Source organism: Euleptes europaea, chromosome 13 (assembly GCF_029931775.1).
Source record: "Euleptes europaea isolate rEulEur1 chromosome 13, rEulEur1.hap1, whole genome shotgun sequence".
NCBI lineage: Eukaryota > Metazoa > Chordata > Lepidosauria > Squamata > Sphaerodactylidae > Euleptes > Euleptes europaea.
Genome location: NC_079324.1, coordinates 39,070,598 through 39,085,976, shown reverse-complemented (window position 1 = coordinate 39,085,976; position 15,379 = coordinate 39,070,598). Strand labels below are relative to the sequence as shown.

The 15,379-nt window shown below is 47.8% G+C and overlaps 1 non-coding gene across 1 annotated transcript; it reads right to left on the bottom strand.

The window, feature by feature from the left end:
• Window positions 1-14,122: 14,122 nt before the first annotated feature.
• LOC130486636 (U6 spliceosomal RNA) lies at window positions 14,123-14,225 on the bottom strand. Its single transcript, XR_008933756.1, has one exon. It is a non-coding gene; the product is annotated as a U6 spliceosomal RNA (small nuclear RNA).
• Window positions 14,226-15,379: the final 1,154 nt, after the last annotated feature.

The following is a 15,379-nucleotide window of genomic DNA, read 5'->3' as shown; positions in this document are numbered from 1 at the left end:
GGATGGACTGCCATCCCAAAAACTGTGAAGAAGGTGCTAGATGTTTCTGGGGTGTGTGTGTCACAATCTTTGCACAATCTTTTACCATTTTTGTGCCGCTACCAAAGAGGCCGTGTGCTACATTGCCAGCAGCTGTGCATCTGAGTCTAGTGGTGCACATTGTTGGGCTTCATTAAGAAGGCCTTAGTGTCTGGGTAGGCTGATGCTAGAGAAGCCAGTCAGTCCTTCAGGTGCTGTGGGGCTGAACTGTTTCAGGCTCTAAGGGTGAAAACAAGAAGAAGAGTTGGTTTTTATATGCCGACTTTCTCTACCACTTAAGGGAGACTCAAACCGGCTTACAATCACCTTCCCTTCCCAACAACAGACACCCTGTGAGGTAGGTGGGGCTGAGAGAGAGTGACTTGCCCAAGGTCATCCATCTGGCTTCGTGTGTAGGAGTGGGGAAACAAATCCAGTTCACCAGATTAGCCTCCGCCACTCATGTGGAGGAGTGGGGGATCAAACCCTGTTCTCCAGATCAGAGTCCACCGCTCCACAAGCAAACTGGATGGGGTCCTGAAGTGAACTGGTAACCATTTAGGCTCATTCCCCCCCCCCCTGTTTTATCTCCACCTCTTTCTCCTCCTTTGCTGTCTGTCCTTAAAGCAGTTTTTATTCTGTAAACTCCTTGGAGCAGAGACCCTGTACTCCTTAAAGCCTCACATACATATAAATAACAGTGATAATGAAGCTGGATCGAGACTGATGTAACATGATCCCAGTGGGTTAGCACAAGACAATAACTGGGAAGCCATGTTTTTGGACTAATAGGAGTGATAACTTTCCAGCGGCAGCTCCACCTTACTGCTTTTGCAGTACAATCTGCAGGGGGCAGAGCTCGCGTTCTACTCATTCCGGCTGCCTTATTTAGGGACAACTTGGTGCCTGGTAGCTGATCCTGTCTGGCTGTCCGGGGTGGGAGTGGGTGGGGTTTGCAGCAGTCTAGCTAGGAGATGCTCAGCTGTGAGGGGAGGATGCTGAAGTGTTTGGGCCACCCAGGAAGACGTTAGGGAGTGGACGGGACTCCAGCCAGCTTGCTGGGAAAAGGCTTGCGGCCGAAGGATGTTGTCATGGGGCAGTCAGGCTGTGCTTCTGCCTGAGGAAGACCTGGCAGCCTTCCTGCCCCTCTGGTCTTGTCCTTATTATACACATACACAAGGAAAGGAATGGGATCACCTGTAGTGGAGACTTTGCTGGTATTGCTGTGAGAGAAGCGGCATTCTCACATCTAGCTAGTGTGCCTGGTACAAATTTGCTACCCCACAGTGAAGAAAGTAGTATCCTCCCTTATATCTGTAATACAGTAAACACACCTCTGCCCTACTGATTTCCCACCAATGCCTTGCCTAAATCTGCCACTCCCTGCCCAGGGCTTGTTTCTAATGGAACAGAAGCAGTATATCAGGGATGGCCCTTGCCTTCATGGCCTACTTGTGAGTTTCTCAGAGGAATCTGTTGGAAGCAGAATGCTGGATAAGCTGGGCCTGGGTATGATCCAGCAAAGCAATTCCTGTGGTTGAGCAGTGGGATTACTTAAATGGGCCTGTAATTTGTATGATGCCGTCTCCACGTGCAGCCTTTACCAGCTTGTCTTTTTTGCTCATCTGTTGTGGGCCAGCGCAGAGCTGGAAGTTCATGTGAAGCTGCCTTATACTGAACCAGACAATTGGTCCATGCAGGTCAGTGTTGTCTACTCCCACTGGCATTGGCTGTCCAGGGTCTCAGGTGGAGGTCCTTTGCATCACTTACTACCTGACCTTTTTACCTGGAGATGCCAGAGGTTGAACCTGGGACCTTCTGGATGCAAAGCAGAGCTTCTACCTCTAAGCCAGACCCCCTCCCTGTTCCAGCAACTTTGACTCTTATTAATAAGGCTTTATTGACCATGGATAATAACTGGTTCCACAGACATTTACGGTATAATAATAATAACTGCAGGCAGAGAAACTGTTCCCTGTGGGCACAGCCTGCTTTGGATTCTTGTGCTCCTTTCTGCATCAAAAAGTGAGAAGTGATTGCTTCTCTTGCCTTGATCTTCTGCATAGTGGTTCAAATCCATTGCTGTGGGGATGATGTCCAAGAAAGAGAAGAGCTAACTAAAAGTGCAACAGGTGTTTCTTTATAAACAGATACCAGGCTTTTGGAAATGGTACTGGGAGAAGCAGCAGGCAGCCCTACCCATAAATACATGGGGAGCGATGACAGAGAGGTCAATTATTTTGCAGAGCTAAGCAAGGTCTTTAAGATCTCAGCGTTCAGGGTGGATGAACTGTTGAGATCAGTGCCACCTAGTTGCATCCTGTGTTTTCGAGATTAGGGTGTCAACTAAACCGGCCGAAAGGATCGGTCTTCCTGATGTTGCCATCTTCTTCCCGCGTAGAGTTTGTGCAGTTTCCTCCCTCCTTTCTCCATAGATTGCATTGCCAGCTGGGAGGCTCTGTCCTCACAGCCAGCCACGAGCCACACACCGTTTCAGCCCTTTAGTGCAAGGCCTGGCATGCCTAGGCAGCCCTGGGTAGCACGCCCAGCCTGGATCAGCAGCAGGCTGGGTGGAGTACATCTCCGTGTTTTTCCACTCTTGGCAGGGACCTGGGTGCAGGGTTATGGAGAGGTTGCAGGGAGGTAGGTGGTGCCACACTCCATGCTCCACTCCTGCCTGGATTGCTCTTTGGCGCTTGGGCTCTCGTTTCCCTCCTCACGACCAGTTGGGGAGTAGGTGTGGAAACAGAGCAAGATTGTTGGCCTGACAGGGAGCAGCATGAGCGTTGAAGAACTGAGAGAAAACTCTGCTACTACCTGGTGGGGCATGTCACTTCCCTTTTCAGCATCTGTTCCTGTAAAAAAACATGGGCACAAGACTCCCCTTCTCACCCTTCCTAGGCGGCCAGAAATGGGGCTATCTGTAGCTTGCCCAGCCCTGTGGAATTGAACGTCTTTGGGCTCCCTTAGCAAAGGCATAAAGGTAAAGGTAGTCCCTGTGCAAGCACCAGGTCATTCCTGACCCATGGGGTGATGTCACATCCCTATGTTTATGGGGTGGTTTGCCATTGCCTTCCCCAGTCATCTACACTTTACCCCCAGCAAGCTGGGTCCTCATTTTACCAACCTCAGAAGGATGGAAGGCTGAGTCAACCTTGAGCCGGCTACCTGAAACTGACTTCCATTGGGATTGAACTCAGGTCGTGAGCAGAGCTTTTGTCTGCAGTACTGCAGCTTACCACTCTGCGCCATGGGGCTCCTGCTTTTTCCTCCATGAGATGGCTGAAGTGGCTCTTGCCAAATGGTCCTGGGCATCTGCACTGGCGGGATCCACTGACCAGCTGATTGTTTTGGGCACCTTGCAGCACAGCAGCAAGAGCAAATGCCACTTTCACCAGCAGCAGTAGAAGAAGAAGAGTTGGGCTTTATATGTTGACTTTCTCTACCACTTAAGGAAGAATCAAACCAGCTTACAATCACCTTCCCTTCTTCTCCCCACAGCAGACACCTTGTGAGGTAGGTGGGGCTGAGAGAGTTGTGACTAGCCCAAGGTCACCCAACTGGCTTCATGTGAAGGAGCGGGGAAACCAACCTGGTTCACCAGATTAGTGTCCGCCGTTCATGTGGAGGAGAGGGGAATCAAACCCGGTTCTCCAGATTAGAGTCCACCACTCCAAACCACCACTCTTAACCATTACACCACACTTGCTCACTTGTTCTGGGTCACCTGTCTAGCTGGGTCACCTGTTCAGCTTCTGGGGAGAGTACCAAAATACCTCTGGAGATGAGTGCTCTTGGTGTTGCAGCCTGATGGTGGGGAAATAGGTGATGGTTTTGAATTGGGTGGACTGTATTCTAATGGCCAGAAAGACCATGGGATTGCACTGAGCAGGGCTAAAGGGTTTCTATGTGTGCCTGGTCCATACACTCATGCCGTTCTTCTGTTGGCACAGCATCTTCCATTTAGTACTACACATGAAATCTTCTGTCCTTTAGTTGACATCACCAGTCTACCTCTGTAGTGTGCAGGTTGGGAACGTTCTTCCTAAATTTCCTCTTGTTCCTGCATAGTAGCAGAAAAGAGAAGGGAAGGTACAGAGCAGTTAGGCTATGCCCCCTATGCAGTGACACAGCACAAGATCCTGCTTCACTTTGATATTAATAACCTGCATTTGGGACCCCGGCTTGCCATTTAGGCTTGCGGTGACCACACTCTTCCTCTGCGATGTCAATATACTTAAATGGGTGAATGGCATCATGAGGTTTGTGGGGGGTGAGGGGCAGACTGGCTCTTATGACTGTTACCTTTTTTCTGGGAGCAAATGGCTCCTAGATTCAATATCCATTGCCCTCTTGAGGGCAGCTGTCCATCTGAGGACAGCCTGCAAACTCCTTCCGGATTCTCCCTCTCTAGGCAGCTGTTTATGGCTTCTCTAAGAGGGAGTCCTTTTGGGCCAAGATGGGGAATGGGGTGGAAAATACAGGGTGAGACTGGTATCTTGCCTATGCGGTCTTATGATGATGCTTTATTTCTGACCACTGATCAATCTGCTTTGATCCAGCGTGGTGTGGTGGTTAAGATCAGTGGACTCTAATCTGGAGAACTGGGTTTGATTCCCTGCTCCTCCACATGAGCGGCAGACTCTAAGCTGGAGAATCAGGTTTGATTCCCCACTTCTCCACATGCAGCCTGTTGGGTGACCTTGGCTAGTCACAGTTCTCTCAGAACTCTCTCAGCCTCACCTACCTCATAAGGTGCCTGTTGTGGGGGGGGGAGAGGTGATTGTAAGCTGCTTTGAGACCTCTCTGGGTAGGGAAATGCCGGGTATAAAAACCAACTTCTTCTTTGGCTGGCAGCAGCTCTCCGCGGTCTCAGAAAGATCTTCCCTGCCACCTGAGATTTCAGGAACTGAACCTTGGACCTTTGGCATGCAAGATATGCACTCTCAAAATTAGCCCTTTCTCTGCATTACTCTCAGCCGGTGTGTGACAAGCAGCAACAGCATTTGGGTTGCAGGGCAAAATGGCAGAGCCTTCAGGAGACGTCAGCATCTCTGTTCTAATCTGCTGGGAAGGACTGGTGCCTTGGTGGAGGTTGTGGCTGGAGGTGGGTGTGGGTTGATTGGGTGGGGCGGCGTAGAAGCGACTGGTTACGCTCAACTGCTTTGCCACCCACACCCTCTCCTGCAACCTGGTTTACAAAAAAGGGGGTGGGGGATTTTCCAGTCTATCCAGAGAGATTTTTTGGAGGCATGAGAGCGTGGAGGTGGGATAGCATCACTGAAGCAGCAGCATATGAAAGCCAGACTCATGCAGTCAGTGCAAAAAATTAAAATAAAATTCCCTTGTCTAATAATAAACGATTTGGAAATTATCAAGTTTGATAATTTGAAAATGCAGCTTAAAAAAAAAACCTATGTTGGGTAGCAGCATAACATTTAAAGGAACTGCTGGAAGCCTTTCTACCAGCTCTGTGTCCTAGGTTTCTGGACTACTGCCCCCCTGCGCCCCCCACGTCTTCAAGGCATGGCTGCTTACTACGCAGGATGCCTTTTAGTTCTGGTCCTGATAATCAGCATTATTTCTGCTGAACGTTCCACCTCAAATTGCTACCCAATCCTGGGGGGAAGCGCCATTGCTTTGCTGCTACGCAAGTGTAGGATGCATTCTGCAGCCGCTTTGTTAGGGAACGTGTCCTGCAGTTGCCTAGCAAATGTAACTCCCTCCCCTTGCCCTGCCCCCACAGTGCTTTGGTGCCGGCAAAATGAGAGCCAAGTGTAAAAGGGAGAGAGGAGCGCTGGGAAATGCCACCCCGCCTGGAAAATATGGAGGTCCCACTGAGGCAAGGGAGCAAGCACAGAGCAAGAGGGCCAAGGCCAGAACTGTGGTGTTGTGCTGCTGTGTACTCCCCCCCCCCCACATGTTCTGCAGCTTGTGTAAGGACTCCCCGCAAATGCAAAACGACTGCTTGGCCAGCCAGAAAGAGATTAAAGTGGTTGTGGGGTGAGGGACAGCAACAGTGGGACCCAAAGCCCTCTCCCTTCAGGGTCTGGCTTGGCACAGTGACCTTCCCTGCCTTACTCAAATTCCTCTAGGGCCCTCACTAACTCATGCTGCTCCCTCCCTGAAAACATCCTCATTCTGTAAGATGTCAAAACGCCTCCTCTGAGTCCGTTTTAGAAGTTGCGGATGGAGCTGAGCTCTGTGCAATATCCCCTCCCTGTTGTGTGTGTGTGTGTGTTGTGCACACAGCTGACTCCACGCTCCCCTGCTTTCCCCCCCCCCCCAGGTTCCTTCTGCAACTCATATTCTGTCTAGAAACCTTCATGCCTGTTTTCCCTACTCACTTTTCATGATTCCCCCCCACACACACCCCAAAAACTTTTTGCCACCTTGAATCTTTGAACCTCAGCTTGCTTCATGCAATTGTGTGTCTTGTAAGGAGGAGAAGCAGTTTGCCGGCTCCTTCCCCACATGTGACCCCCTTTCCTGCCCCTTGTGTATCTCCTGCTGGGGCTGTGGGTCCCAGCTGGCTAAACAGAGGGGGTGGCCATGGCTGGGCTGGCTATCGTGCCATGTCCCTGTTGGATGGGCCGGCAGCCAGAGAGGCGCGGGGGTGGGTGTGGGGGGGAAGCTTGGAAGTTAGGGGAGGGAGAAAGCAAGTGTGTGTGTGTGTGTGTGTGCTGGGGGAGCTTCTTGGACAGCCTGGCTTGACTGATGGCCTCTTTTATGCGGGCCGCAGCGGTCTGTTCAAGTGCCAACTCCTCTCCCCTCTTTATCAATGAGACTAGTTATTTCTGTCTTTAGGGTGATGCCTGGACCACTGTGCAAGGCCACTGAGCTGCTCTCTCTCTCTCTTCTCCCCCCCCCTCTTCCTTCCCCTTCCTATCTGAAACCTTGAGAGCAAGAAGGGATGAATGAGACAGCTGTCTAGCAGGGTCAATCCCTGCTGAGGCCTTGCTGATTCAAAGGCTTGGTTGCTTCCTAAAAGCATGGCTGTGGTCCCCGGTGCAAATCGTGATTGGCCTAAGATTTCCTGGGACAGGTTGCCTCTGAATGTGTTGTCTGCCTGCCAGGAAGGCGAAGGAAGCTTTCCTTCTGCTGGTGGAAACTGGCTTTGCTAGTGCTCTAGCAACTGACCCCGGCTCAGCTGGGATCCGGCCTAGTACCAGCTCGGTTGGGTGTATGCAGTTGCCTAGGCAACCGAGCAAGCAGGCTGACTGCCTCTGGCCCCTCCCCTGCTCCCTGCCTTGAAATAGCATCTGTGCCTGACAGCATCTTTGCTTGCTGGCAGAGGAGGGTGAGGCTGCGTTGGGCCCGGGAGGAAATTCCTGCAGGAGGTGTGGACGTGAAAGAGCCTGGGTGTGCTCCCTCTCTGCAGCCCTCATTAAAACAGCAAAAAAGGCTCCGGGTATCTACTGCTCGCAGCTGTGCCGGAGAGCAGAGTTGAGGCCAAGGGGGGGGGGGGAGTTGCGCAGCAGGCTTCCCATGGTTGGGAGGATGGCGTGTGGGTGCCGCCCTCTCTTCCGTGAGCGTGGGGCTGTGGCTCTTGCCAAGGAGAGGGAAGGGACTTGCTGTGGGCCTTGGTGGGGCTCGGCGTCCGTCCCCTGGGTGGGGCAGTTCCTGCCCAACAGTCTGATTACCAGACTGTAGCCAATTAATTCCTTGCCGTTTGCAAGCATTTCTAAAAAATGCACCCTCTCCAAACCAGTTGCATTTCTCCAAGAATACACTGTGAGCCGCCCTGAATATTGGGGGGCTCTTCTGTCTGTTGTGCAAGAGCCAAGTCCTCAGCTCTGGTGAAATTGCCGGCTGCGTGAGGGCAAAGGTCATGAGTTGCCCCACTGACTTTTTAAAATTTGAGGCCAGCTTTTAAAACATGAGACTTAAGAGAGGCATCCTTAACTTCCTTCAAACAAAGTCTTGTGGTTTTGGAATCTTTAAAGGTCACATTTTATGTCGGCAGGAGATAAGTAATGTATGGGGGAAGTAATCGATGGAAATGGGATTGTGTGGCTTTAGGGCTCTTGTTGGATCCTGGGAGGTTGAAATGCTGAGCTGTCATTCAGGGAGAAGAAAATAGCATTGGCAAAGGTTTGCAAGGCTCTCATACGGAAAAGCCTTTCTGCTGCTTTTTCTTCTAAAGAGTGTAATGTAATTGACCTTGGCTTAGTTTTAATTGTGACTTCTGAAATTTTGCCTTTGAGTTTCTTCTTGTAGATGGTTGGCTGTTAAACTTCCACATCCCATCTCCAGATTTTGAGTGTTTTCCAGAATTCCCTTGAGTACACAGACTGGGGTTTTAGGATGAATCTCTGTTTCTGCAACTGTGGGGTCCTCTACTAGGGTTATCTGCCCTGAGTTCAGTGCTTTTGGGAAGTGGGTTTTTCTCCTACTTCCTCATAGCATCATGATCCATTCAAGTACATCCCCCAGCTTTTTTCTGATCTTTCTCAAACCTGCTTTGCTCCAAGGTTTTGGGGGAGATTGCGGTAAAGTCTGGATGGCTGCTGTATGGGTGAATAAATTTGGATTTTCTGGCCCAAATGACAGCCATTTTCCCTGAGCCTTGTTCCCGCAGCAGCCATTTTCTCCCCTTGCCATGGGAGGCTTTTAATTTCTTTTCAAATTCATCACTACAATATCATTGATTCTCTGAATTCTCATATTTCATTTTAAGAAAAAGTCTCTATTACTTTCCTTTGCGAAGATGTAAGGAAAAGTCTTTTTAAAAAATGAACGCTGGGAATTCAGAGAATCTATTACACCTATTGTTACAATGGTATGTCGATATAACAATGTTCTTGTGCTGATTTTAAACAAAAATTGCAAAAGCCCTGGTGCTGCAGGGAAGGGGCGGGGCTACTTCCAGGGGATTGTGGCAGGGAAAATGCGGGGGGGGGGGGATTGCCATGTGGCGGGTCTGTTGCTGCTGTGCTTTATCTGCAGCTGCACAAGCAATAGAAAAACCACAAAATCCCAATCCTTTGTAGAAGACCCCACTGTGAACCAGGGGATGGCATGTTGATAAGGTTGCCAACTTCCAGGTAATCCTAAGGGAAATAAAGGCTCAGTGCTGTACAGATAATGGAAAAGATCCAAACAGCACTCACAAGGTAATATAATAAGGAGATAAGTTTATGAAAGTGCAGGTAAGTGCAAAAGGTGAGCATATATACATACAAGAATCAAAGAGATACACGTACAAGTTTTCTCATAAGAATTGCAAAATTAATCCAGCAAGGTATACAATACAACAAAGAGTATAAATGTCCGTTGGATCAGGTATATAACTATGTATTGTCTATAATAGACTTTCCTGTGCTTCTAGGTAGCTGGACAGAAGATGTCTGAGGCAAGGGCCACAGCGAGGAGGTGCCAGGACGTGTCGTCTAGATCAGAAACGCGTTTCGCATATGGCTTCATCAGCTACATGTATCAAAGAAGTTCATAGAATAAACGCAATTTCAAACGGGACCAAAAGGATTTCTACATGGGTCTCCAAAACGTATTGGAGACCCATGTAGAAATCTTTTTGGTCCCGTTTGAAGTTGTAGCTGATGAAGCCATATGCGAAACGCGTTTCTGATCTAGACGACACGTCCTGGCACCTCCTCGCTGTGGCCCTTGCCTCAGACATCTTCTGTCCAGCTACCTAGAAGCACAGGAAAGTCTATTATAGCAATACATAGTGATATACCTGATCCAACGGACATTTATACTCTTTGTTGTATTGTATACCTTGCTGGATTAATTTTGCAATTCTTATGAGAAAACTTGTACGTGTATCTCTTTGATTCTTGTATGTATATATGCTCACCTTTTGCACTTACCTGCACTTTCATAAACTTATCTCCTTATTATATTACCTTGTGAGTGCTGTTTGGATCTTTTCCAACTTCCAGGTAATAGCAGGAGATCTCCTGCTATTACAACTGATCTCCAGCTGATAGAGATCAGTTCACCTGGAGAAAATGGCTGCTTTGGGATTGGACTCTATGGCATTGAAGTCCCTCCCCTCCCCAAACCCCACCCTCTAAATGCTCCGCCCCAAAAATCTCCCGCCGGTGGCAAAGAGGGACCTGGTAACCCTACATGCTGATGAGGCAATATGGGATTGATAGGGTTGCCAGGTCCCACTTCTCCACCAGTGGGATGTTTTTGGGGCGGAGCTTGAGGAGGGCGGGGTTTGTGGAGGGAAGGGACTTCAATGCCATAGAGTCCAATTGCCAAAGTGGCCATTTTCTCCAGGTGAACTGATCTCTATCGGCTGGAGAGCAGTTGTAATAGCAGGAGATCTCCAGCTAGTACCTGGAGGTTGGCAACCCTAGGGATTGGACTGCAGATTTCCCAGAGGCAGAGTAGTGGCAGCAGCTCACCCATGAACCAGGTATCTTTTCATCCATCCTGCCTTGTTTGCAAATTTCAGCTAATAAATGTTGAATCCCCCTGGTTAGTAGGCCTCTGGTTACTCAATTTCTCCAGCTGTTCTGTTAAGGAGGCTCCACCTTCATTTTCTCTGTGCAGAAAAATCTTCCCTCCCTAGAACAGCACTGATAAAGAGGGGAAAGATTTGGGACTGGGCCAGGGGTGGGGGGGTTATAGGCATACCTTGTTTTATTGTGCTTATTGTGCTTTGCAGATATTTCATTTTCGAGCAAGTCTATCAGTGCCATTTTTCCAACACTTTGTGTCTCTGTCAAATTTCTGGTAATTTTTGCAATATTTCAAACTTTTTCATTATTATTACGGTACATGGTTTTTTAAGACATCATACAGTATAGTGTAAACATAACTTTTATATGGACTGGGAAACAAAAAAAAAAGGTGTGACTTGCTGTATTGTGATATTCACTTTATTGCGGTGGAACGCAGTATTACTGGAATGCAGTATCTCCGAAGTATGCTTGTATTATAAAGTTAAAGTGCTATGCTAGGGAAGGCAGCTGTGGCTACCATTTTAGATTCTTTCACTCCATGGTTCCCTAACCGTACTGGGCTAAAACATATTCTTATTGTTTAAAAAATATTAATACGTGATTGACTTAACGAACTGCTCCCTGGCTAGCCATTTAGGATGCCTAATTACTTTCTTTGCGCTGGATTGTATGCAGAAGACGTACGTATTGGGAGTCGGGGGATTTCAGTCCCTGCTTTGTTTCCTCTAGTATTCTGGTATTTTTTTATTTAAAATATTTGTCTCGCTTTTTAACCCATATAGATCCACAAAATTGGTTTTCAACAAAACCGTAGATCTGTTCAAAATACTAGCTACCCCTAAACAGACCCCCCAATCTAATAAATCAAATAGCTGTTAGCATAAAGATAGCTGTTAGCATAAAGCTGTTAGCATAAAATTCTGCTGCATTGTTGCTGCCACTGAAAAGACTGTGCCCTATTCAGACACTTTACCTTTGTATCATCCTATACTAGGCCAGGCCTGGTCATTAATGCAATATTTGTCCTTGGTAAATGCGCTGGACAGGTTCGGTAGTGTCTTGCCTACATAGCACCACCCCAGTGATGGAAAGAGCACAATATGTGAGCACAAAGGTAGCTTCTGGATATGCTCCCTGCTTTAAACAACCTTTCGGTGATCCCTGGCCCCAGAATCATCCAGCTGTCCTCAACCAGGGCCAGGGCCTTTTTGGCTCTGGCCCCAGCCTGCTGGTACTCTCTGTCTAGTGAGACTTGTGTCCTGCGGGACTTAGTTCACTTCCACAGGGCCTGTAAGACAGAGATAGATGTTCCCCCTGGCATATGATTGAGGACAGCGACAGCTATACAGATCAGCTGGCTTCTCTTCTCTTCTCTTTGCTCTGCTCTGCTCTCCCTTCCCTTCTCTTCCCTTCCCTTTTCTCTTTCCTTCCCCCCTTTTCTTTTCCTTCCCTTCTGTCTTTGTCTCCCTCTGGACCTGTGAGTTCTCCCCTGCTGGTTGTCTCCCCATTTACCGTCTGGACCAACCTCACCTATTGAGGATATTCAGGATAGTCCACCTATTTGAGGGGGCTACGTATGACAGGGCACCATCCTGTAAACTCAGACCAGATGTTTTTAAATGATATGTTTTAAGTTTATATTGTATTTATTTATTGTTGGAAGCCAACCTGAGCCAGGCCTGGCCAGGAAAGGTGCAGGGTATAAGTCAAATAAAATAAAAATTAATCTCAGGTGATTCTGTGCATTAGCTCAGAACCAAGCAGCTTGCTGCTGCTGTTGTGCTTTTTCCTGAATTTTCTTTCTCTCCCTTCTCCACATGGGAGGAAAAGAGTGCTGGCAGGTGATGGAGGGAGGAGGAGGAGCTGAAGCAGTAGAGGTTGAAAGTTGTTGCTGACTGCTTGACAGGAAAGGGGGAACCTCTTCTGCCTTGCATCTCTCTCTCTCTCTCTCTCTCTCTCTCTCTCTCTCTCTCTGTGTCTGAAATGTTGATGGCTGTAGTTGCTGTCCCAATGGTGCCCTTCATTAGATTTTTGAAGGGCTTTCTTAAGGGTCTTTGCGTCGAAATGTGGATCTGCTGCCAGGGCTGGTGCCAGTCATTTTTGCGCACTAGGCAAGGCTGACTACTTGTGCCCACCCACCCACAATTGCTCACCAATTTTCAAAAACAGATGTAGAAAACATAAAAGCACAAAACTTTTCATAAGGCATTATAATTAATTATATTCCATAGCACTGTTCTGGTACTTACCTTAAAATAAAAAAATATATAAATTGTCAGTTGCATTTTTTTCAAGAAACTAATCTGTTTCAAACTGTGCCCCTGAGGCCAGTTCTGCGCTCCTCTGAGGTCTGCACCCTAGGCGACTGCCTAGTTTGCCTAATCGTAGCACCGGCCCTGTCTGCTGCAATCATGGAGAAAACCTGGCTGGATTTAAGATAGGGTTGCCAAGTGCCCGGTGGCGGCGGATAAAATCCCGCCAATCCACCAGGCTGCCCGCCGACCAGCTGAGGGCCAGCGTGCACTGCGTGCACACGCGCACGCACACAGCGCATGCGTAATTTTTGGGTTTACCCGGAAGCGACGTGGACGCTCTGGCAACCTCGGCTAAGACGCTATGGAAACCATAGGGAAACCTGGAAGTGACGTAAGCGCGTTGCGCAGGGTGTGCGCGTGTGCCATAACAGGTGTACGCATTGCACACCTTGGCCGCAGCCCCGCAAAGCTCCCGCTGGTGGAGCTACAGGGCCTGGCAAGGCTAATTTAAGAGCAAAAGTGGTGTGCAGGTGAATAGTGCGAGATCCTTTCTCTGACTTGCATGCCTGGGCTCTGTCCACCACTTCACTTCCCCTCTCAGACTCTGATAACTGAAAACAAGCCCAGCAGGGAGAAAAGTGCATGGAGAGAAGGACGGCAGGCAGCAAATGCGGGCAGTGTTGAGCTTGTCCCCACTTACGCTGCCTCATTAGGGTCCAACCCTCCTTGCATCGATCAACTGCGCCTAGCTTGGCCTCCATCTTTGCTGCTTCAGGGATTCTGCAGAGGTAGATTTCATTTTGGAAGAGGAGGAAGAAGCCCAGTCTTTTACGAAACAAAAAGACAGCAGGGATTAAAACCTCTGAGCAAAACACTCCAAATTAAGGGAACAGCAGATATTTCTAAAGATAGATGCTGTTTTCATATTTTGCCTTTGTGTCGCATTCTATAAAATAAACTGCATTTTGATATGTAATAAAGTTCGGGGAAGGGGGTGTTTAAAAAAAAAACCATCATTCTGACCCACTTAGCAACCTTTTGTTTTAGTGTCTTTTGCTAACCTTACAGGCATGCTGTTTATTCAATGTCACAATGGGCCGCTATACATGCTTGATCAATAAAGAGTCATTTTGCACATTAAATGTCTACATTACAGTACTTTCTCTATAAGGAAATTGCAATTGGGGAGTAATTAATAACGCCCACATGTAACTGCAGTTCCTTAAGAAAAGCCACGGTTGCATGTCTAGTTCTACATTGGCTGTAGGTCCTAGTGTAAATGCTTTAGTTGATCAGAAGAGACACTTTGGTGTCGTAATCCTATTTTTTTTCTCTTCTTCCAAGGCAGGCTGCCAATATTGCCTTTGTGAAAAGGTGACTTTGATCAGGAAAATATCCTCGGACTATATCCAGACACAGGAACTGCTTTGGGATGAGGCTGTTAGATACACACAGGGGCCATGCTTATCTTCTCTGTATTGTTCCAGTTTCAGTATATGTGCTGCCAAAGCCAGAAATGCTATCGAAATATGCACCTCAAGTGATAAGGAAATTGTGGACATCAGAGAACCACTATGGTAAAGCAGTTAGAGCATGGGACTAGTATCTTGGAGAGCCAGGTTCAAATCCCTCTTCTGCCATGGAAGCTTGCTGGGTGATCTTGAGCCAGTCACATGTTTTCAGCCTAACCTACTTCACAGGGTTGTGAGGATAAAGCAAACTACATAAGCTGTTCTGGTTCCCTATTGGTGAGAAAGGTGGAGTATAAATGAGGTAAATAAATTTTGTTCTGGTTCCTCAATAGCATTAGTGATATCTCCATTACCATCATTTTCAGGAGCAGACAGCTCTGGCCTAAATGCTTGAAAAGCTTAAGCAAAACCAGGAGTAATCATGCTCTCAATAAAGAGAATATTCTGATGTGAAAGTCCATGCTCATGTTTAATATCATTCAAAAATATCTGCAATCTTAGCAAGTGGATGCAAGTGGAATCTCTTGCAGGCCAAAGTTGCTCAGCACCTTTTCCCAGACTTGAATCATCAGTCTAGTGTTCAGTAATAGCTGCAAGCTTTTGTGGGCAGATGTCATCCGTTGGAAGAAACATGCTTCATTTTCGTTAAGACTGTTTTCAAACATTAAATGCCATCCTCTTCACAGGCTTCCAGGCTAAAGGGGTGTGTGTTTCGCCAATGTGAGCCATGTATGTCAGAAACGGGGGCAAAGCGTTTTCCTCAGCACCTCTCCACTGAATGTTGTTAATTCAGATTCTCCTTAACTCACTTCTTTTGCCTCTGAACTGCTCTTTCCCAAATGCTGGAAAAACTCACTTGTCATTGTAAGAATTAAGAATGTAAATGGTGCAAATTTAGGTAAAAATGAGCAAACTTGCATACATTTCTTCGATTTCCGTCATTTATTTTGAACACAAAGTTCAAACATTTTGAGTTTGGATAGATCCAGAGATGTATTTGACCGCACGTCTCCCCTAAAAGATTGGTTTGCCATGCCCTTTCTTGTGGAGGTTCTGTCTGTAATGGGATTGCATGGGAGATATCATGGATGCTCTGGAAACTGCTACCTTCTTCATTTTTGGCACTTGGATGCAGTTGGGATCTCCCTCCGAGCCTAGCGTCAAGTGGACTGTCCCACACGGGAGGCTCTAGAAC